General features: G+C 39.8%; 1 protein-coding gene across 1 annotated transcript in view; it reads right to left on the bottom strand.

Annotated features, from left to right (window-relative positions):
- The window catches only part of LOC109856700 (neuroligin-4, Y-linked-like), a gene marked incomplete at its 3' end in the record, with an annotated part of 197917 nt that overhangs the window by 78019 nt on the left and 96968 nt on the right, over positions 1–22930 (bottom strand). The window lies entirely within an intron of this gene.

The raw sequence follows: 22930 nt of genomic DNA, 5'->3' as shown, positions 1-22930 counted from the left end.
TAAATATCATATATATAATGTTTTTAAGAAAAGTTCCTTCGTACACGTTACTAACACAACTAGTAGCAACTTACAATAAAAAGAAGAATATTTTCCAAGATTTAGTAAGCAAGATAATAGCAGTTTGACAACTAACCCCGTGTCACAACTAGCCCCGGTCTCCCCTACCTGCACAAAATAACACAGGATAATCCTGTAAAAAAGTATTCTTGCGCACCGAGCTCATTAGAGAAAAAAACAAATCAGCCTAGGCAATGCGCGCCGCCGTCTGGCCGCCCATTTGACCAACTGTTTGTGGTCTCACTCACGAACGTACACTTCCATTCTCCCGTTCGCCGCCCCGCCGGGCCGCCTTTTATTTCCACTTAAGAGCCATTCATATTTAAAGCTATATCCACTGCTCTGGCTAGGATTTACCGACACTGCCCCGCTTAGTAAAGTATGTAAAGCAGTAACCAGCCGCGCGCGCGATGTATAGTTCGCCAAGCAGCCGCCTCAGAAGTAAATCCACCGCAAGCCTTGCGCGCTAGTTCGTAGGGTAGAGGTTTGGGCGAGCTCTTCGACACCACCACCGGGGGCAACCTTTCCCCAAGGTATTACCGCCGAAGCTACGGATTAACCGTTTCCGATATTTATAAAAAATTTTTTTTAGAATCCTTTTCAATAGCGAGAGGAGTACAAAACTGAAGAAGCGCCAATGCTTCGCGAACCATCCTCCGAATTGCGCGAGCGACTGTTTCCACATTTATACGAAATAAGAATGATCGAGGATCTAATTGTTAAAAAAAAAAAAACACTAGAAAACTTTTTATAAAAAACACTAATATGTAGTATCGGTTTTAACACTTTATTGTGCTTTTAGTGGCAACTGAAAATATAGCGAGAAGTAACTATGGGAGAGAGCTTTTCTTGAAGAACACAACTCGAAAGCCGGGACGAATAAATTCCAAAGGACATCGAGACAAACTGCTCCCAGAAGTACCGTTGCGCCGGTGTTTGTCTGTCCAAACGGAAGAACGAAAAAAAACAAAAATAAAAATAATAGTTTATTGTTTCATTCCATCGCAACAATTTTTCTTCTTCTCGCTACCGCGAGTTTCCAACCAATCGGCCGAGTTTCCCCGGTAATTTCTTCGCTCAACCAGCCTTTATTGGCATTTCCCTTTGATTCAAAAAAAAGTAAAAGTAATCTGTTTATCTTCTGGCGCATTTTTCTTTTTTTTTTTTTTATGAAGTTATGCTCTCGCCGCGGCGATGTGTAAAACAAAAAAAAAAAAAACTAAGATCTCTTCTTCTCTCCTCTCCCGCTCCGAGTCCTAGCAACAAGTGTTCTTCGAAGAATACAGCTTACAGTTCATAAAACAAACAATCTAAAGGATCAGGACTTCTGACTAGGACAATGATAAGTTGCACAAGTCCTATAGAAAGCAAAAACTAACTTAACTAAGTGCGGCGCAAATATTGAATCGAATTGAATCGCGTACTTAATATTCCCATTCGCGCGATCCGCTCACGAGACGAAGTAACAAAATTTATAAAAGTAAACAACAAATATAACAACAAAGAGAAATGAATTTTTAACATTATTGTGAAGTGGCACCGAACTTTTTCAATCTGTTTTTTTTTTTTACTCCGTGCGTATCAATGACGCAAATTAAATGAAACTTATCTCATCTCACGGTACCATCCCAATCTCTATAAATTCGACTTTGAGATTATAATGATTAAAACTGATAAATCACAGAATGTTTTTTTCTTTTTTACACAGAGACAAAAAAACCCTCAAAAAAAATCGGTGGCCCCGAAAGTTTAAGCGGAGGTTTAAGAGTCGACCGGATCGTAAGTAGTTCGCAAACTCGACAACCGCTTGGAAGTTCGGTGAAATTCGGAGAACACCGAAAGTGATTTCCGACCGGCGGAAACTTGCTTAAATCTCAAAATGATTTTCAAGATACCGGCGAGTTTATGGCGGCCGTCTCGATTGGAAAAACTTTTATAACGTTTCCTCACACACAAAACGGGTATCGAGTAAATGTGATTCGGAATGTAAATTTTTTGCGAGCAAAAACTACGGATTAAGGAAACGTACACGCAATACGTAAATTACCCGTTCTCCCACTCTTACGTTTTTATATGAAAATCGTGCAATTTAGGGTAATTCTGCGGATTGGGGGAGCCACCTCCGATTTCAATAATTTTTACATATGTTGCGAAGGTCATTGTCCCGAGTAATAATGTGAAGGTTTTAGGCCGCGGACGTTGTTCGTTAAAAAGTTACAAGGCGAAGTAGTCTACCGAACAATATGCAATTTCTCGACATCCTATGTATGAATATGTGTTCTGCGGTTGTACTTCCTCGATATGGTCGCAGAGAAAATCATTTCGAGCATTACTTGGCAGAATTCGTATTTAAAAAAACATTCAATTTTGATGAACAATTGGACGCTTTTTTTAAAATAATGTCTGTTACATGTCCAATAAATAAAAATATTAATGAATAAATAATTAAATAAAACAAACATAAGATTTCGATCCCAAGTACATTTTGTTCGCGTTTGAAGCGCGTAGGCAGGGGGGCTGTGCCCTCCCCTGTACCCCTCCCTAAAACCTAACCTAACCTCCAAAAGGGGCTTTGCCCCCCCTGCTCCCCTCTCGAAAATCAAGTACCCAGTTTTCACAAGAAGCGAATGTAATCGGAAGTCGTTATTTTTTCTCGAGGGGGATTAGATTAGGTTAGGTTAGGTTAGGTTTTGAGGAAAGTGCAGGGGGGCCCAGCCCCCCTGCCTACGCGCTTCAAACGCGAACGAAATGTACGTGGGACCGAAAAATAAGAATTTATTCATAAAACTTCTTCCCCTCGTAACTTTTTAACAAACAACGTCCGCGGTCTAAAACCTTCACATTATTACTCGGGACAATGACCTTCACAACATATGTAAAAATTATTGAAATCGGAGGTGGCTCCCCTAATCTGCAGAATTACCCAATTTAGCTGTCTTTCAAATGGAAATGTTGTACTCATCAATTTCGAATAATTCTTGATAAAATTTCGCATTTGTGATACAATAACTCTTTATGTTCGCAATTATGTTCATAATTCCCGTTATATGTTCATAATTCTCGTCAAGAGATTCAATTTGTGTAAAGGATGTGGCGGCTAACAGGACGTCACACAGGAAGTACAACGTCAGGACACCTCGAAATCGCAAATGGCAAACTGACATTCCGACTGCAACTCGAGCCCACTGACGTTAGGAGAGCAACATCTCAAGTGTCAAGGAGATCTCTCTGGAAGCGCAGCGTCTCCGAAACGTCAACTAGCTCCGAGCAGTAAAGGGCCTGAGAAGGTGCCGGGGAATAAACATCACTTCCCGTCTGATGATATCGAGGAGTAAGAATCGACTTATGCATGTATATATATATATATATATATAATATATATACGCGTGCGTGTGTGTGTGTGTGTTTGTCGCGCAAAGAATGCACACAAGCTGACACATGAGATACATTCCGCTTACTCTGAATTCGATATTGACCAATAAATCAGTGCTCGTACATGCGGAGCACCTTATCGTTACAGACTTTTAGATCTTTATGGGTATCTTTATGGGTGGATTTTGGCGATACGCGCCGCGGAAGATTCGCCAGGTACACTTTTAAATCTGAAGCTTCCGGCCGGAAGCACGTACCGTCGATCGATTTCTCCTATCGCTAGACGAAAAATAGTGGATATCGCGGGGTCGCCAGGTATATATATATACATATATATATATATATAGACGAACACATAGTCCATAGTTTATAGTCGCTACTATCGGCCGGTAGCACGATAATATTTCCTCTTTCGAATTGCGGAATGATGCGAAATTACATTTGTAAACGCAACTACGATTCAAATTACACGGATGTGACTTAAGCTTCTTATCGCAAATACCGTGTAATGCAAACAATTAACTTATTAAACAAACATTATATTATTAAATACAGCGGATACGGGCGAAACGCGCGTATATAAGTATCCGGTACGGATTGCGCGCGTGTAGAATTTACCGTTTCGAAGACGCCGCAACGCGCAAAATCGAATGTAAGAAGAATGTATGTAAAAATGAACGATGTAAAAAGCGGCGGCGGAAAAAAAAAAAAAAACTATGTGTACGGAATGTCGGGAGAAACGACAATGGTCATAACTTCGCGTCCTGTCGCTTCCGACAGTAACAGTCTGCGCAAACTATTCGTCATGTATGCACACCGCGAGCGTCCCCGATGCTTACGAGCGCAAGTCCGTTAAAACGGCGCTGTCTTCACCGTTGTATATATATATACGATCGAAGTGCGGAGTGCACGCGCGAGTGCATATTTGCTTTTCGTCTCTCCTGAGCCGGAACACGTTCTTCTCGCGGAAAAATGTCCTCTTGCTCGATTTGTCCTGGTTTATAAAGCTTCTGCATTCGGAAAGGGACATGGAAACTGGGGATGGAAACGGTGGAACGGGTCTATGTATAGACCGGGACTGTTGATATTCCATCAATCAATAAAGTGTCAGAGTGAAATATGTGTATGCTTCCAAATCTCGTTGCAACGGGTTCCATTTGGACCCTAAAATTAAGTTTGTTGTGCCAAAAGTTTATTTCATCATGTTACCCCCCCGTATATTGAGCGCGGAATTCTGTTGGAAATTTAGACGAGAGAGAGAGAGAGAAGGAGAAATAAGTTTTTGTTACATTTTGATTGTGTATCTGTATTTTATACAAACTTTGTCGATTTAAAAATTGAACGAATATTTTTCATTATTTTTCCATCAATTTTTAGTGAGTTTTGCTAGTTGCATTTATTTTTATAGAAAATAATCAAAATTGATTTTTATTTGTTTTTGTCAAAAATAGCATGTTAAAATATTGTCAATTTCTTTTTTTTTGTTTTTGTTTTTTTTTTGTTTTTCTAAAATATCCTAAAGTCAATAGTTTCTAATGAAAGAGACGTCGGTCTTCGACCGAGAGAGATGTACATAGGGAAGCTTAAAATATATACACGTGTCTGTGCGCGAGGACACGTAACACGGGTTTCGGTAAATCCGTCATGCTAATTCAAAGACACACCGTCAAAGATAAATCGATTGTCCAGATACTGATATGTCGGAAATCTTGACGCTCGGACTGAGTTATGACTGACGGAAGGTCATCGATCAGATACAACTTGGTGGATGCAATCCGTGAGAGCCACTTGGAAGATGAAACGTCGATCAATCGATCGCGAAGGAGTCTCCGAGACTCGTCAGAGAGGAGAGTTTCCCTCGTTAGAAACGTCTGAGCTGGCAAACGTGTGTTTTCCTTGCCAGGATTGACAGATCGTTTGCAACTTCCGCAAAGCGTTCAAAAGACGACGAGCGCAGAGGGCTCGATCAAGCCCAATTTGCGACAATTCTTGATTACAACTACCGAACACGATTCGGAAACACACCGAAACTCGCGAAATTAAATTAGTCGATAATTACCGGGAGTATCCCGTAGGAATTTGAGGATACGTTCGCAAATAGCGGAGAAATTGTTTACCACTATGTGTGGTTGTGTGTGTGTGTGCGTGTAAACGCGCGCGACGTAATTGTATACGAATGGAATGCCGTTAAATAGTTTCCTCAGATTTTGTCAGAAATTGGCTGTAATAATAAATCGATTGTTATTGTAAAATTTAAGTGCGTAAATTATAAGTACAATAGTTACCGCAGATTGATACAAAGTTAATACAATTGTCTCTCTTTTTTTTAACACATATCATATTTTATTTCTTCTTTCTAGGGAATTTCTTCTTTCGGTCTAGGGAAGGAAATGAGACTCGATTGTCTCAATTTAATCCAAATTCTCTCTCTTTCTTTTTCCCTCCCTCTCTTTCTCTCTCTCTCTCTCTCTCTCTCTAGGTGCAACTCATCTTTGGCTAACTTATAATTAATCTTGAGTTTGCGAAGTGTTATGTTACAAGGTGGGGAACTAAAACTTAATTAACTACAATTAGAAGTTGTAACACTCGGTTGTACGACGACTCCGCGCAGCCGAAAATCGGCTATAAATCGTGTGCGCGACCGATATCGCAAACCGGGGTGGAGGGGGGAGTTGTTCAGGTGACAGTTTTCAAACGCGATTGCTGTGAAAACACATTTATTTGCGGTATCGCGAAAACTAATGGCGAATATCCAGAAATCACAAACTCTATAATTGCCACCGTCACGCAATATGCGCAAAGCGCAATATCGATCCGAGTTGTCGGTTTAAGACGGACACTCGGTGCCGATATATATACGACCGGTTGTAATATGTGACTTTAGATTACCCACTTTGATCGCGAATTGCATTGTTATGTTTAATCCAACCCTGTAATTCTGCCGCCATTATAATGTAGGATGCGTAAATCGCCCGGGCGGACACAACATGAAATTGGAACTGACAACGCGATCTCATAAATGTCAACGTGACGCAAAATGTAATTGCCAGCGTAAAGCAATTTGAACTTGCGCGAGTAATGGCGTTGAGTGATTTTATGACAGATATATGAAAAGAAAATAATTGAACAAAAAATTCTGAAACGCCCCCCTTGCAATCGATAGCTTATGCGTCGTGAAGAGAGAAACGAAATCATTTTCCGCCCCCCCCCCCGCCCCCCCATTGAGATCTCGCGTATCATCTTCAGAATTGGAATTTTTTTCTTACATATGAATTCCAAGCGTATTTCGCGAGAGTTCTTTTTTTTTTTTCACACTCATTTCCTTTTCGAAACGGGGTGAGGGAAAAAACTTTCTCGCTCAAAAGCTCAAAGAACTTCCGATGCGAGTGTTTTGTATCCGGCGTCGGGGAGCGCGCTCGCTCGTCCGCGCGGGGATGTGTGAACGATGCGCGCCCCCGGTAAGTTGGCGTTTAACAAGCTATCCGGCGACGGGTTATACCAACGCATATACTCGGTATCCACATGCTACCTCCCGGTTAACGGGAGGCAGTTAAGCGTAATATATCTTTGGTAATTATAGCCGGCGGAGAGGGATATTAGCGCGCGCGCGCGCATTGGGAGTAACGCGAGAGGGCGTACGGCGTGTGACGTAAGGCGTAACCGTGTAACCGTAACTGTAACCACCACTTATCTCCGGGCAGTCGGCGTAATTGGAAATAGGATAGCCGTCCGGCCGCCTTGTGAAACGCGTCAGACCGCGATTTGCGACGTGTACAATTATATACTCTCTCTATCTCTCTCTCTCTGCGAATTCCCGCAGGTCTTAAAAAGGTCGGAGGATAATTTTCGCGCTTTCGAAATTTAAAAGACAATATTTGCGCTTATAATATTCAAATCAATATCTTTTGGCGTATTGTACAAACATAAATTTACAGATTTCACACAAAATATCGATGTAATATTTTTTTTGTACAACGAACCATTAAAAATACAAGAAGTTACTTGATAATCATCAAAATAAAAACATCGCGCATTGTATACATCCTACTATTATTTTTTTCGATCGAGATATATGCGCGCGAAATATATAGACGCGCGGGGGTCGCGCGGTGTGTTTGCGTGTGTGTGTGTGTGTACGCACGCAGCTACGTTGCGCAAATATTTGCACAAAATTTTCTCGTCGTAATTCACGACCGCCAATATTTTGTCTCCATTTCGTTTTTGCCGGGAGAAAGTCCGCGCGCGCCTAGAAAAATATAAACTTGACCCGAACCGCGTCGTAACGAAAAGTCGGATAAATAAGAAGAATGCAATCTCTCCTTGTGCGTGCGTGTGTGTGTGTGTGTGTGTGTGTATACGTGTGGTTCTTAATATCTCGCACAATTCCACAATTTCGAGATATTAATAAAACTAGAAACGGCGAACAATTTCGTCCGTTAAGCCGCACCCTCGGCTTCCAATTTCACGATGACAATTTTTTCTATTGTGTGTAAAATAAACTTTTATTGAAATGCGTTATTGAAGCGCGGTAAAAAAGAGAGGTGGGAGCGAGAAAGAGAGAGAGAGAGAGAGAGAGAGAGAGAGAGAGAAGGAGAGAGAGAGAGAGGAAGAGAAAGAGGCCGCGTTACATGGCGCGGATGCAAATAAGTCGTCGTTGTCGTCGTTATAACTGCCGCAACACGAAGGGGGGCAGGTTTGCAGGCCGCAAACTTCAGTTAACCATAACTGCTAACCATATCTACTAATTAACATGCGCAAAGTTTCTCGTAACACAAATAAGCAACGACAGACAGTTACGTAACGAAGGCTTTACTACGCTGTCAGAGGTGCTCTGCCAGAGCGTTACGTTTGTCCGCTCGGCTGGAATTGCCTTTGCCGTCACTGTGTGTCCCATTGAGCACCCCAAACCGTACGCGCAATCATCGTCGTCGCACGCAACGTTCGCTACGCGTGCTACACGTCGTGAGTGTTGCGTTACTTATTGATGCGATTTCCCGTCGTCGTTCAAAATTGCTCCGAACGTCGTTCCCTGTGTGTGCAAAAAGAAATTAGCGGCGTAAAAACACTACGCCGCGAAGAGATAAAATGTGAACAAAATGAAATAAAAAGCAAGTCCGCGCGTATTAACCATAGACGTATAATATATGGACTGCGCGTTCCCTACCTTTGCCATGTTAAGAAAATGTCTTCAACGTTGAGAGAGACAGCTGGTGTTGAACAGTAACCTCATCTTTGTCTAGCGAAGTAGTGGGGGAAAAAGAAGTCTTCGCTGATTGATAGAACAGTAGTGGAAAAGTGGGGATAGAAAAATAGTGGGGGTGAAGAAGAGTGAAAGAGATTAAGGGGTGATGGTAGGTTAGGTGGTATGAAACATAGACGTATAATATATAGACTGCGCGTTCCCTACCTTTGCCATGTTAAGAAAATGTCTTCAACGTTGAGAGAGACAGCTGGTGTTGAACAGTAGCCTTATCTTTGTCTAGCAAAGTAGTGGGGGAAAAAGAAGTCTTCGCTGATTGATAGAATAGTAGTGGAAAAGTGGGGATAGAAAAATAGTGGGGGTGAAGAAAAGTGAAAGAGATTAAGGGGTAATGGTAGATTAGGTGGTATGAAACAGTAGGCCCTGATCCCACCACAGACATTGATAGACAGAGAAAGAGTTACTATTCAAAGTATGTTGTCTCTATCAACGTTGAAGAAATCTTTTCAGCCAAACGCGCAGTCTATATATTATACGTCTATGGTATTAACAAGAACAGCGAACGAAACAGTCGGAACGTTGTGAAGAAAAATGATTATTCTCACGCACACGTAAAAAACCCGCGCACACGGATTTTTAGTATTGCAGACGAGCGTCCCCCTCCCCCCCCCCACTCTCGTCGAATGTCAGAGAACTATACACAACGGGCGACTACGTGGGAATTGCACAAGCAAGTCGTACATCGCAAATACGTGCGACCGCTTCCCCGAGTCGATACGTCGATCCAAGTCAATTTCGTGAAATGACGATGCAGCTGCTTCCCGGTCTTCGGCTGTCAGGTGCAAGCACCGGAGCCGGGGCGCGTACACGTGTACGTCGCATGTAGCTACGTGTGTCGCCCGCATTGATTTCGTGCCACCTCCGGGAATATTTGCCTGGCGCTGGATATTCGGGATATCTCTTAACGCCGGGATTCTCGATGCGTGAAACACGTATAAAGTTATGCAAATTACACTATATACTATATATATATATATACTCGATCTGATTCCGCGACATGACCGCATCACTAACCAGGTTAACTACATCGTAATGACGCGTCTCTTTTGTTACTCTTATTTGGGTTTCATTAAATCCCTTTGTTACTTCGTTCCCCCATCTATTTGTCCTGTCAATTAAACAATACTTCTCTTCGTGTTTTAATCATAGACGTAGAATGTATAGACTGCGCGTTCCCTACCTTTGCCATGTTAAGAAAATGTCTTCAACGTTGAGAGAGACAGCTGGTGTTGAACAGTAATCTCATCTTTGTCTAGCGAAGTAGTGGGGGAAAAAGAAGTCTTCGCTGATTGATAGAATAGTAGTGGAAAAGTGAGGATAGAAAAATAGTGGGGGTGAAGAAGAGTGAAAGACATTAAGGGGTGATGGTAGGTTAGGTGATATGAAACAGTAGGCCCTGATCCCACCACAGACATTGATAGACAGAGAAAGAGTTACTATTCAAAGTATGTTGTCTCCCTCAACGTTGAAGACATCTTTTCAGCCAAACGCGCAGTCTATATATTATACGTCTATGGTGTTAAATAGTAGCCTCATCTTTGTCTAGCGAAGTAGTGGGGGAAAAAGAAGTCTTCGTTGATTGATAGAACAGTGATGGAAAAGTGGGGATAGAAAAATAGTGAGGGTGAAGAAGAGTGAAAGAGATTAAGGGGTGATGGTAGGTTAGGTGATATGAAACAGTAGGCCCTGATCCCACCACAGACATTGATAGACAGAGAGAGAGAGTTACTATTCAAAGTATGTTGTCTCCCTCAACGTTGAAGACATCTTTTCAGCCAAACGCGCAGTCTATATATTCTACGTCTATGGTTTTAATTCATTGTCGGTACAATTTTCAAAAACACATCTCACGTTTTGATATTATCGAATTTTCGAAGAGAGTTACACGTCTTGCAATATCTAAAACTTCGTCTATACATATCCACCAGTTACTTGTGATTTGATGGTCTTTCCCATACGAAGTTTTCCAAATTTTATTAGACTACGCGAATCTTTCGAATCTTTGAAAAGTGTCAACTTTTTACGCAGAGACTTTGGAGAACTCTCTCTCTGTCTCTCTCTCTCGTGAAGCTTTAAGACTTCAGGCGGAATCTTGAAATATCGAAACTCATACGATATTTCGATATCGTTATACAATCGTTATGTCGTTTCCCAGAACTTACTCGCCGGCAGGAAATCATAAGTTGAGACTCCAAAAAGAATTCTTAATATCCCATTTCCGCCGTGGCTCGGAAATACAGAGCGAAAAGACGAGACTTCGTTTCTCTCCTGTTCTCGCTCCTTATATTATCTCCGGAATATCGATATGTGTGTACTCGCGTTTTCCCACCGAAGCGAGTTCTTCGAAATCGCTTCGGCGATCACCGCGCGAAAGGCGAGCACACAAATATTATATATTTGATATCGAAATAATGAAGGATTACAAACTACTTAGGATTATACACGCGCGTTTATCATGTGTGTGTGTGTGTGAATTAGTTTCTCTCTCTCTGTGAACTTCACAAATGCGCAAATGCGTATACCGTCGATAATTATACGACCAAGCGAACACGCATATTGCCATAAACGCCAAACGCGCACAAATAATTCAGTTCTCTGTTGCGCTAATATGGCACAAAATCCAATTCGTAATGGAGATGTGTGTAGCGCAAACGGGGGAGTGTACGCCAACGGAATGAATTCGGCAAAAAGCAATGAAAAAGGGCGGGAAAAAAAAAAAAAGAGGCACGATGAAGTCGATGTAATCCCCGGCGGTTGACTCCGCCGATACTGACTGCCGTCGTAAATCACACATCACTCCTGATTGGTCTTAATTTCTTTCGGCTACGTGCCGCGAAATTCAAACACGTATGACCAAAGCACAAAATACGCGACGACAGACGGGCTAGTTTTTTTCTTTTTTTTTCTTTTTGCGCGCGCGCGCGGTCAGCCCGAAAACGTCAGACATGTCAAATTAATCCCGGGCTCAGCAACTCGTCGATATTCTTTGACCGGGAGCTCCGAATAAGCTCCCGCGCGTGTTGCAATCATCGTTTTTTACCTCTCGATTGTTCGGATCGAGAATAATTAAGTATCGATATTGACATTTACATTCGCATCTCGATTAAAAATTTTACTTCAGTTCGCAAGAAACTAAAATTAGCGCAACAATTTCTTCGAGAATTGAACTTTTCTCTATTTCTTAAAGTTTAAATATAAGAAATCTCTCTCTCTCTCTCTCTCTCCAGATTGAAATAATTCCTCTGTGTGTTCGCGGGCGATATTAATAACTCTTTCTCTCTCCGGCATCCTTCGCGAGTCGAAGATTGCTCCATCATCATGATAGATTCGTAAATGGGGTTGCCATTTCGCCGCGCTTGCATTTTTGCTCGAAACAGAAAATTTACAGCCGCAACAATAGCGCGGGAGAGTAAAAAGCTTTCTCGGTAGTTCTCTTCCTTCATCCAGCTTCCGTAGTTCTTCCTTAAGGACGTGTCGGAACGGACAGGCATTAGCGAAGAGCCCTGCGGTGCTTTCGTCACCCTACTTACTATGATGGAGAGTCGGGTGTACTCTTGTTCAAACATGACGTCACTCAACAAACTAATCCGTGATATTTTTTCTTCTGCAAGAAAAAAAGTCGGAAAATCTAAAGATTTGCAGAAGTTATTCCCGGGGATAAAAAAATTGAATAAAAGAAAAATAAAACACAGATAAAACTTACAAGTTACACCTTATTTAAAATAGGATTAGGATGAAAGAAAAATTAATGTATTTAAAACAACACACACACACGCACACACATACACATTTATATTTTACGGAATAAAAATTGCACGAAGCTATATTACAAGGAGTAATGCAATAATAAGTGAATCATTTCATTAAATTGACATTTTGTGGAAAGTTCAGTGGCGCAGCGAGAGACGTTCGGAATCCATGCCACTCTTTTCCCGTTTGGCTGGTAGGATAATAAAAAGTCGACGTTAGGAAAAAGCGGACACAGAATCGGACGTTCCGATTCCGTCGAAGAGAAAACCCACGTTTGGTTTGGCGGAAATCCTGAATCCTCTCTCGCTTCCTGCTAGGCAAGAGGATACAGAAATAAAAAAAAAAAAAAAACGATAGCAGGACGTATAAGGAGAGAGAGAGAGAGAGAGAGACTGACACGCAGGATTCTAGTCGGACGAAGGTAATTTTCTACGGTAGCGCAAGTCGTACTTCTTTTCTCGTTCAAGATTCCTGTCTATCGACAATGAAAAACGACGAGAGTTAAATCTTTAAAAGTAGGAGAAATATATAAGAAAACTTATAATACGCGAAAATATATATATATATATGTATATGTGTCTAGAAAATCTTGAAACACATTGGGCAATGACATAATAAAGATAAAACATAAAACAAAGAAGTCATAACGTCCGGATGATCTGAAAGAATCCGAGTAAAATATATATATATATATATATATATATATAATATATATACACACACACACACACACACGTCGCTATGGTCGAAAAGAACAGAAATGTGTGTGTGTATCCCGCTGAGTTCAAAGATTAGAGAATCTATCTTAAAACGAGAGAGAGAACTTGCGTATCCCAGGATTTGACAGACTTGTCGTCGGAGCTTTCAGAGTGGCTTCTTCCTCTCGTGGCTCTCTCTCTCTCTCTCTTCTTTTTTCCAACTCTCCTCTTTTTCCACAACTCTCCTTTTTCCTGACCAACCTAAATGTGGTATATATCGGAGTGCTGCTTTATGCCACTGAGTTCCAGCTCACTCGCTTGTGTTCGTGTTATGTACTTTCTTGCTTGCGTGTGTGAAATGGAGAAGAGGACTGGATCGAGATAATGGTGTATAATAGTCCTGCAAGGAAGACTAGGAAGAACGTGCACTTCCGAGCGGATTTCTGTTTCCTTTTCCCCATCTCTCTCTCTCTCTCTCTCTCTCTCTCTCTTTTTCTGTCTGTTTTCTCTTATACTTTCATTGTGTATGAAGTAAATAAGGATATCTGTAGGGTGTCTTTAAGTAACGTTCTCTGGCAGCAGTCTCGTGTCTACTCGAAGAAATTGATTTCTCCACCGAGCTGCATGACTGCCGCCACTGATTTACTTCGTCGCACTTTGCTTTTTTTTAAATTGCGACAAATGTGTGTAATTTTTTCGAAAAATTCTCACCCGTCGCACTCGAGATTAATTAATACACAAAGGTTAGTAGTATACTTTCGTGTACACACAAAATGACGACACGTGAGATATAGCGAAACCACCGAATTAAATTTCAGATTATTGCTTTTCCGATATTGCGCGCGTATCAGAATACGATATAAAAGGAATATATAAAAATAGCCCGAAAATCGTCCAATAAAATATTCTTCTATAATGCAGCGCGCAATTAGAGTAGCGATTACGGAAACACAGTACCTTCCTAAAAATGAATGGAAAAAAAAAAAAAATAATAACACGGAAAAATCTGAATAATGTAAACGCTGGAATAATATGACGTATGTTGAAAATATCTGAAATTTTTTTATAACTGTATTCGAGCTAAAAAATATCGTTTTTTTTTGGGGGGGGGACGATAATCTCCACATTAAATCAGTTAACAATAAATATATCGGTGATACTGGATACAAGAGCTATACAAAAATGTCCGCATTGATTTCTTACGGGGGGGGGGGGGATATGTGTGGTTCTCACAGTGTGCAAATTCGCACTTTCCGCAGGTCCTTTCCTGTTTCGCGAATTCGGACGCGACTTCTGTTCGGAAATTCGCATCCGAATAAGAAACAAAAGAAAAAGTCATTCGATTGATTTACACATGCGATGGTTCCGTACAGCAGTCGCTTTTTAGCGATCAAAGTTCTCCGCTGGGAAAAATGCAATCAATGATGCGCGAAAACTGATATTCTTCGAAATCGTAACTTGGAGAGGATGAAATTAATAGCTATAAAAATCATATTTATATTTTGTGCACACAATACACACACACGCACACGCGCGCGCGCACGCACGCAACCGTGCAAACGTACAATGATATGTTTTTATATCTCCTTCACCCGGGAAAGTACTTTTGTGCAATATATATATATCAACGCTATATATCAACATCGCGACACATTCTCCGTATATGCCATTCTGTAAAAGACGGAAGGAGAAGACAATATTTGCTTTTCGCATTTTGCGCGAAGCCAGCGACCTATAAAATATAGCGCACCTACGTGACCGGCGCATGCAGCAACATTCGCGTGTGTAAAAGGGACACACGGTATAGATCGTAACGATAAAGGGAAGGAGAGTGGCAACTGTGCGAGCGCGATTTATTAAGCGAGATCCAAACCGGCTTAACTATTTGTTCTCTTGCATTGTATCTACCTCGTTCCGGGGAATATCGAATTGAGTTTTACAGAATGAAACTTGCTACAACTCGCAAAACCGACAAAGTGGATTTTTGCGCGTCGTTTAACACTCACTGATATTCACATCGCGATCGCATATAGCTACGTGATCCATCCGAGAGGGAGAGGGGGGAGGTAAAGATTGGCCTCCATTTTCATTGAGCGGCAGTCATCGCGAAAATCTGAATTCGAACGGTTTGATAAATGCCGCGAAAATTATTTGTATTTTGCGACGGATAAGCGCGACACCGCGACTGTCTCTCCGAATAAACGCAATGCGGCTGCGTTTAGAATCTGCCACCGGTGGTGGTCTGTTAAATTTAGAATCCAATTCAATAGGATTTGATGACCTTCGTGACAGTGAATGCGAAATCCTGGTTGAATTCAATTGAATTAAATTTAATTCACGCGAGAGAGTGTGTTTATATATGTATTATAATATAATGTAAATTCGTGGCAATATTATATATCTATAAAATCTGTGAAAAGGAATTTACAGAGAGAGCGATATATATATATATATACAGGGTGTTTCAGAATTGCCGTACAATCTCTCGTAGGCAGGTAGAAGGAATAAAACTGAGTCGAAAAGTCCTGAACCATTTTTTTCTATTATTTATAATAAAGGAGTAATTATTGAATAAATCAAGCCAATCAGCACAAACCTTTAGCCACGCGCACGTCAGTGAGCCCATAGACGTATAATATATAGACTGCGCGTTTGGTTGAAAAAATGTCTTCAACGTTGAGAGAGACAACATACTTTGAATAGTAACTCTTTCTCTGTCTATTAATGTCTGTGGTGAGATCAGGGCCTACTGTTTTATACCACCTAACCTATCATCACCCCTTAATCTCTTTCACTCTTCTTCACCTCCACTATTTTTCTATCCCCAATTTTCCACTACTATTCTATGAATCAGCGAAGACTTCTTTTTCCCCCACTACTTCGCTAGACAAAGATGAGGCTACTGTTCAACACCAGCTGTCTCTCTCAACGTTGAAGACATTTTCTTAACATGGCAAAGGTAGGGAACGCTATGAGTGAGCCGCGCGCCTGGTGTGTGTGAGCGCTCACTGACGTGCAGACCTGGCTAAAGGTCTGCGCTGATTGGCCTGATTTACAATCAATAATTACTCCTTTATTATAAATAATAGAAAAAAATGGTTCAGGACTTTTCGACTCAGTTTTACTCCTTCTACCTGCCTACGAGAGATTGTACGGCAATTCTGGGACACCTTGTACATATATGTAATAATACTTATTAACAAGCGCAAATTAATTAGACAGAGCGCAAAATGAGTTCGAAAGTAAAAGTGACGAAAATATCGCGAAAAATAAATTACATCTGAGAAAATACAATATTTCAAACGCAGTTCTAATATTTTGTTTGTGTGATGTTAGATATCGTTAGCGAGATAAAGTTTCCTTGATGCTATGTGTCGCCGGGGGACGCGTTACCCGAATTCAAATAAGAAACCATCCGAGAGATGCGACGAGAGAAAAGAAGTTGCCATCGCGCAACGTGTGTCGGGAAACACACAAGGTGCAGTTTTCGAAAAAAAAAAAATATAAACGCTCGCGAGATATACGACACGATGACTGTATGTATGTAAGTAAAGTATACTACTCTACACACAGGGGGGATACAATGCTTCACACAGGGAGAGAGAAGCGTAGCGAGGCATCGACCGTCCGTAAAGGTTTTTATCGTCACGCGGCAGCACCGCGTTTCTCCTTTCGAAAAGGAGTGGAAATCGTAGACGAGAGAGAGAGAGAGAGAGAGAGAATTGCATGTAGTTTAATGGAATCTAACGGCCAACTTTGAGAGCGTCGTCGTCGATTCATTCCGATTTCCGGCCTCGTCGGCGAAAACAGGAGAATTGAATACGTTAATAATTCATAAACGCGCGGCCCGCGCGGTCTCGTACGTTGATTTCGTGGCGAACGTCATCGCGAATTTCATGAAGAAAGTCGACGTTCGTGTCGACGTTTTCTCAAATCGATTCCGCATAAGAAAAATGCTTGCTTCTCTCTTTCTCACACTCCGCCGCTTTCGTAGATAAAATGCATCTACTGAAAAAAAAAAGAGAGAGAGAGAAAGAGAGAGAGAGAAAAAAAAAGAGAAATAACAGGTAGAAAATACGACGTATTCCACTTTTACGATAGTCCCGCGGAACCGCAGACCGTTTTAACTTGCCAACGGATTCGGGCGAGAGAAACGTAATAGCCGTTCTTTTATTCTAGGGATAATGCGTACCAAACTCGCGGATGCTTACTTGCAAATCCTTCCACTCACGTTCTCTTTTATTCCATTGATGCGAAAATGGAACCCAACCCGATAAAACGCAGTTATATTGGGTCGTAAGTGTTCTTTTTACTCCTCATCATTCGACTTTGCAATGTGTAACGAAAGAATTTTATGCGCCAAGATTTTTTACGATCTCTCTCTCTATCTCTCTCTCGAGTTCTCTCTTATAAACAACTTTAGAACGGCTAATAAAGCGGGCAAATTGAATGTGTGTTCGCAACACGCGGTTGAAAAATACACGCACTCTCGATCTGTGAAACATCTCGAGACCGCGTTTCTTTTTTTTTTTCTTTCCGTTTCTTTCTCTGATGTTTAGACAGAGAGAGAGAACAAAGCGTCTCTCGCTAAAGGATAAGAAACTCGTTATCCCCGCTGGATGGTGTAATGTCAGTCGCTCTGATTATTAAGAAGCATTCCGCAGTACGGACAAAAATGCAGCTTAGCCAAAATACACTAAATGAAAGTAAGGGAGATGCGGGAAAATTCGTATAATCCGGATAGCCGACTCCGGTGAACCAGTGGAATTAAGATGCGGGGTAAGAGAAGAGAGAGAGAGAGAAAGAGAGGGCCGGCGAGGATCGAGCTTATCCGCTGAGTCTAGGCACGAAGAGAAGCCAAAGAACGCGCGCGGAAAGGAAGGTGAGTCGCGCCCGCCACTGACTCGAATCCCTTAGCCGCTTTTCTGTTAGCCGCCCGCTATTTTCCGCTTCCTGACATTCTACCTGTGTTCACTACGTGGAGAGAGAGAATATTCCTCTCTCCGCAGAGAAGAATTTCGAACAAAATTACTTTCAAATGTTATGCGCGCGTCATTTAGAATCGCTTTAGGATCGCAGTTTTTTTAGATTTCGTTTTTCCCGGTTCTCACACCTCTACTCTACCAATATAAGTATTTTATATTTGAATAATAATTTTCTAATTGGAAAACAAGCAGTAATACAATAAAAATTAGATAAAAAATAGACCTTCCTGTTTCTGGACTGCCGATGGTGGCAGTATAATAAATAAACTTAGTGTGGAATAAAGTGACGTGTACACCGAAAAAATTATATTCTTGTAAGTAGAAGATTTTATACTTAAAAAATCTTCTTAAAGATTTTAGATGATATTCTTCCGAAATTAAGAATATATTCTTTATTTAAGAATATATTCTTTATTTAAGAATATAGTCTTTTTCGATAGTGAGATATATATGTTTTTCTATAGAGTTTTTATATTCTAATCAGTATATATTCTTATCAATATTACTATTTAGAGAATTTTCCTCTTAAAATAAGAAACTCTTCTTGGCGCCTATTCTAGTATGAAATATACTTAAAGTAAGTGGGATATCCTCAAAACAAGAATACAATTTTTTCGGTGTATTAACTTATTTGTAAAGCGTGGCTGAGGATGACCGTAATCGACGGTCGAAACGTATCACACAATAAATCACTTTATTCCACACTAAGTTTATTTATTAATACTGCCACCATCTGCAGTCCAGAGACAGGAAGGTCTATTTTCTAGATAATTTTCTATATAAAGTATAAGGAGATGAAAAAATTTTTTCTCTTCTCTTTCTCTCTCTCTCTCTCCTAAGAGAGAGGTTGGCATAAAAGATTAAAATTCTTTAGAGCGGATCACACTCCAAGATATCTTCCGAGAAAAGAAGGTATTTTGTTCGAACGGATGCAACACTCCGCTGCGTCAAAGATATTATAACGGCCGTCGCGCGAGATTATGATGGACAGTTACAAAGTCCGAACTTCTCAATTACCTAACTTTCGCGATGAAAACATGAAGCGCAACGAGAAGCGGGAAAACTTTTTCACCCCTTTTCCTCTAGTTTATTCTTCTCTCTCTCTCTCTCTCTTTCTCGTCCTTTACAACTTCGAGGACCAAACTTTTCATAAAATTCTATCTGTTGGGAGAGATGGAAAGCCGAAGATACGATGCAACCTAGATCGTCAAATATATACGAAATATAATATATCGATATTACATTGAAGAAAAGTTACGACGCCTTCGTCGATACTTTACGTAAGGAATTCAATCAATTAGATGAATAAAATGGAATTATTAATTCTCTATTCTCTTATCGTTTTTCTTCGAAACTTGTGAAATGATTTTTGCAACTTTCTAATTCTTGCGAAAAAGTGTAATAATCCGTTAGTAACTTTCGTTTCAATTAATAATTTATCGAAAATTATTGTCGCGAGACACTCGTATATGTATAATTTTTCTTTTTTTTCCGGTCACCAAATTGCTAAGAGCAACTCTTTTTTTTCTTTGATAGAAAACGACGCAATTAACAGGTAGTTGGATGTATTCTTTTGTCCGGTATGTCGCATCGTCAACGTTTTCGTTCTCTCTCTCTTCTCCGTAAACCGGTTGACCGCGCCAATTCCGAACGTTAAACTGCAGATTTGTTGGATTCCGAACGTCGGCCAGGATCTACACCAACGTTCCCCGTTCAACGTCGGCGACTCGGTTTGATTTTTGGCCAATTTCCGGAATGGAGCTTTACTCCCCGGAGAGAACGCAACAGAGAGAGAGAAAGACACGAGCGTAGCGATTCGGTCGGATATAGCTCTTTCTCTCTTTTCTCTCTCTCCTCCGTTCTCTCTCCGCTCTTTCCTTCACGTAGGTACACGCTTTATAGAGATGAGCTCCTCCGTGGACTCTCTCATGCATTTATTCAATCGTAATGCATTATTAGCTGGCGACGAGCATGAGCATGAATACAGTGCGGGTGTATTGCGCCGTGTAATTCGCATAAATTTGTATTCAATTATTCAATTAATAACGCAAATTATATACGGAAAGTGCTCAACAAGTTGGATACTTAAAGAAGCAGAAACAATTTGCAAGCTGCTCAATGAGAAAAACAATTGAGAGATTGTCTCTCGCGATCAAAGATAATTGAAATATTATAAAATCAAATATTAGATTATCAGATGCAGTAGTAATTTAGGCGTGTCTGAAACGGTTTTGCAGGATAATTTTGCAGGTAAATAATACTAAAAGTAGTTTGTCCCAAACGTTTCGACTATATATATTGAGTCTTCTTCAGTGGATACTTAAATTAACAAATAATTCACATCTCACAATTGTAACAGTCAAATCATAAAATCGATAAAGTCAGTTGTCAATAATAAGGTGTTGTTTGAACTGTTATTATCAGATTATCGGATGAGAAAAGTATTTAAAAAAAAAAAAACTGCTCTTTAAGATAATTAGAAAAAAAAAGACAAACGAGAGTTTATCTTAAATTAACAATAATTCACATCTCACAATTGTAACATCTCATAAAATCGATCAAGTCAGTTGTCAATAATAAGGTGTTGTTTGAACTGTTATTATCAGATTATCGGATGAGAAAAGTATTTAAAAAAAAAAAAACTGCTCTTTAAGATAATTAGAAAAAAAAAGACAAAAGAGAGTTTATCTTAAATTAACAAATAATTCACATCTCACAATTGTAACATCTCAAATCATAAAATTGATCAAGTCAGTTGTCAATAATAAGGTGTTGTTTGAACTGTTATTATCAGATTATCAGATGAGAAAAGTATTTAAAAAAAAAAAAAAAAAAAAAAAAAAACTGCTTTTTAAGATAATTAGAAAAAAAAAGACAAAAGACAAAAGAGAGTTTATCTTAAAATGTGACTGTCAATGTCATGTAGAATGCATGTTAAAACTCGAGATAGCCAATTAGCCGGCATCGCTGAACAATGGACACTAATTGACAACGAGCTACCATCACTTCGTGCCATTATGCAGTTAATTACCGACCGTGATCACAGACGGCGATCATTTGTGAGTAATCGCTCGCTCGCTCGCTCGCTCGTTCGCTACCAGTCACGCGTCTGAACGTGGCACCTGTATTCGCCGATAAGAATCGATTCAACAGAATGATTATTATTCACGACACTGTCAGCTCTGGTACGCTATTTGTCAGACGTGTAATGACAATTTTCTTTCAACATAACGGATTGCGAAAATTTGAATCGTCAGAACAGTTTTGTTACGTCTTTGTTAATTAATTCGCGCGTGTATCTCGCGATTCAAAAATTACATTCCAATCATCAAAATCTGAAACACGCGTATGTGTACAATTTTTTGGGGGAAATAACATCGCGTTTTTGTTTATCAACCAACATTAACTTCGCGAACTCGATTGTTAAAAAATTTTCAATCGTTTGACGTTTTTAGCGTCAAGTTCTAAGTTCGAGCTATGTTCGAGTTTCTCGATATGTTTCTAACGAAGACTACTTGCGAATCAGATAACCACGGGAAGTAGAAAGTTTCTCACATGAATTAACCAAGAAGACAGACATGGCAAAAGCTGTAATTGAAAACCATGTACAGAGGACACACATACGTGTGTCTTCTCTCCTTTGGGATAGAACGCATGCCGGCTAATTCAACGGTAAAGTGGAAGCGGATAGACAAGCCGTTAAGCATCGATTTATCGTCGCTGAAACGGAACGCCAAGCATTTAATTGCGTCGTGACAGTCACTAAGTCAAATCAAAGACGAACTTCTACGGCCATTAGTTAGGGATTTGTAGCGATTAACGCGGTGTTTACGCAAGATGATGAAGACCCTTAAGCAATCGGACACGAACACCGTGCGAGATAATTAGATTTATCAAACAAGATTAAAAAAAAAAAATAATTTGAAATATTTGAATATTTGAAACGTAAAAAAAAATAATAATAATAAATGTATACACGTGTACACTGAGAAAAAAATACTATTGACTCAACTAAATGCGTTTAGTTGAGTTTTAGTTTGTTATCTAAAATATCTTGTTTTTTTAATTCAAGCATACGGTAATAAAAATAACAAATTCGTAGAAGTTGAATTAACAATAGTGGTAATGAACATATTTAATTCACTGAAACCATTAATTGTTTTGTCGAACATAAGTTATGATGAATTTCAAATAAAAGATACTGTTAAAAAAGATGAAATAGGCGATTCTCATTTACTTTAATTGAATATAATCTGAATTTCTTTGTACTAAAGTATTTTATCTAATCAAACTGCTTAATTTTATAAGCGGACAAAATATTGTGTTGTCCTATTGTGTGTTGTACATTCAAAGTTATCTGTATTTAAGCAAATTATTATTTTGTTAAAACAACTAAATTATGTCTTTCGGTATAACCTAATTATTATATCTATTGAAACATGATATCTTCTTAATCAATATTTTCATTGACAGCCCGCGACCGCTGCATATAGTTGAATCAAAATACTATTTTGTTACTTAAAACAACTTTTTTTTCTCAGTGTATAATTCCGCACACGAAATCTAATTTTTTGTCAGTTTTCAAAGTATGCTCAACTCTTGATGTCGTAATCGAAAGATAAAAACTTAATCTCCAAGAAAATTGAGAATTTCAGATACAAATATACTGGTGACGCAAAAACGCGATAAAATTTGATTAAAAAAGAAAAGCTTCGGAAAACTAAACGACAAAGTATGTGTATCGCACATTTAATTTAACGAAATTTTAATCTAGTGATGCGAAATTTGTGACAAGTAGATAAGGA

This window comes from Pseudomyrmex gracilis, unplaced genomic scaffold (genome assembly GCF_002006095.1).
Source record: "Pseudomyrmex gracilis isolate BER0280 unplaced genomic scaffold, ASM200609v1 scaffold_131, whole genome shotgun sequence".
Taxonomy (NCBI): Eukaryota; Metazoa; Arthropoda; class Insecta; order Hymenoptera; family Formicidae; genus Pseudomyrmex; species Pseudomyrmex gracilis.
This window is presented reverse-complemented; position numbering and strand designations above follow the sequence as displayed.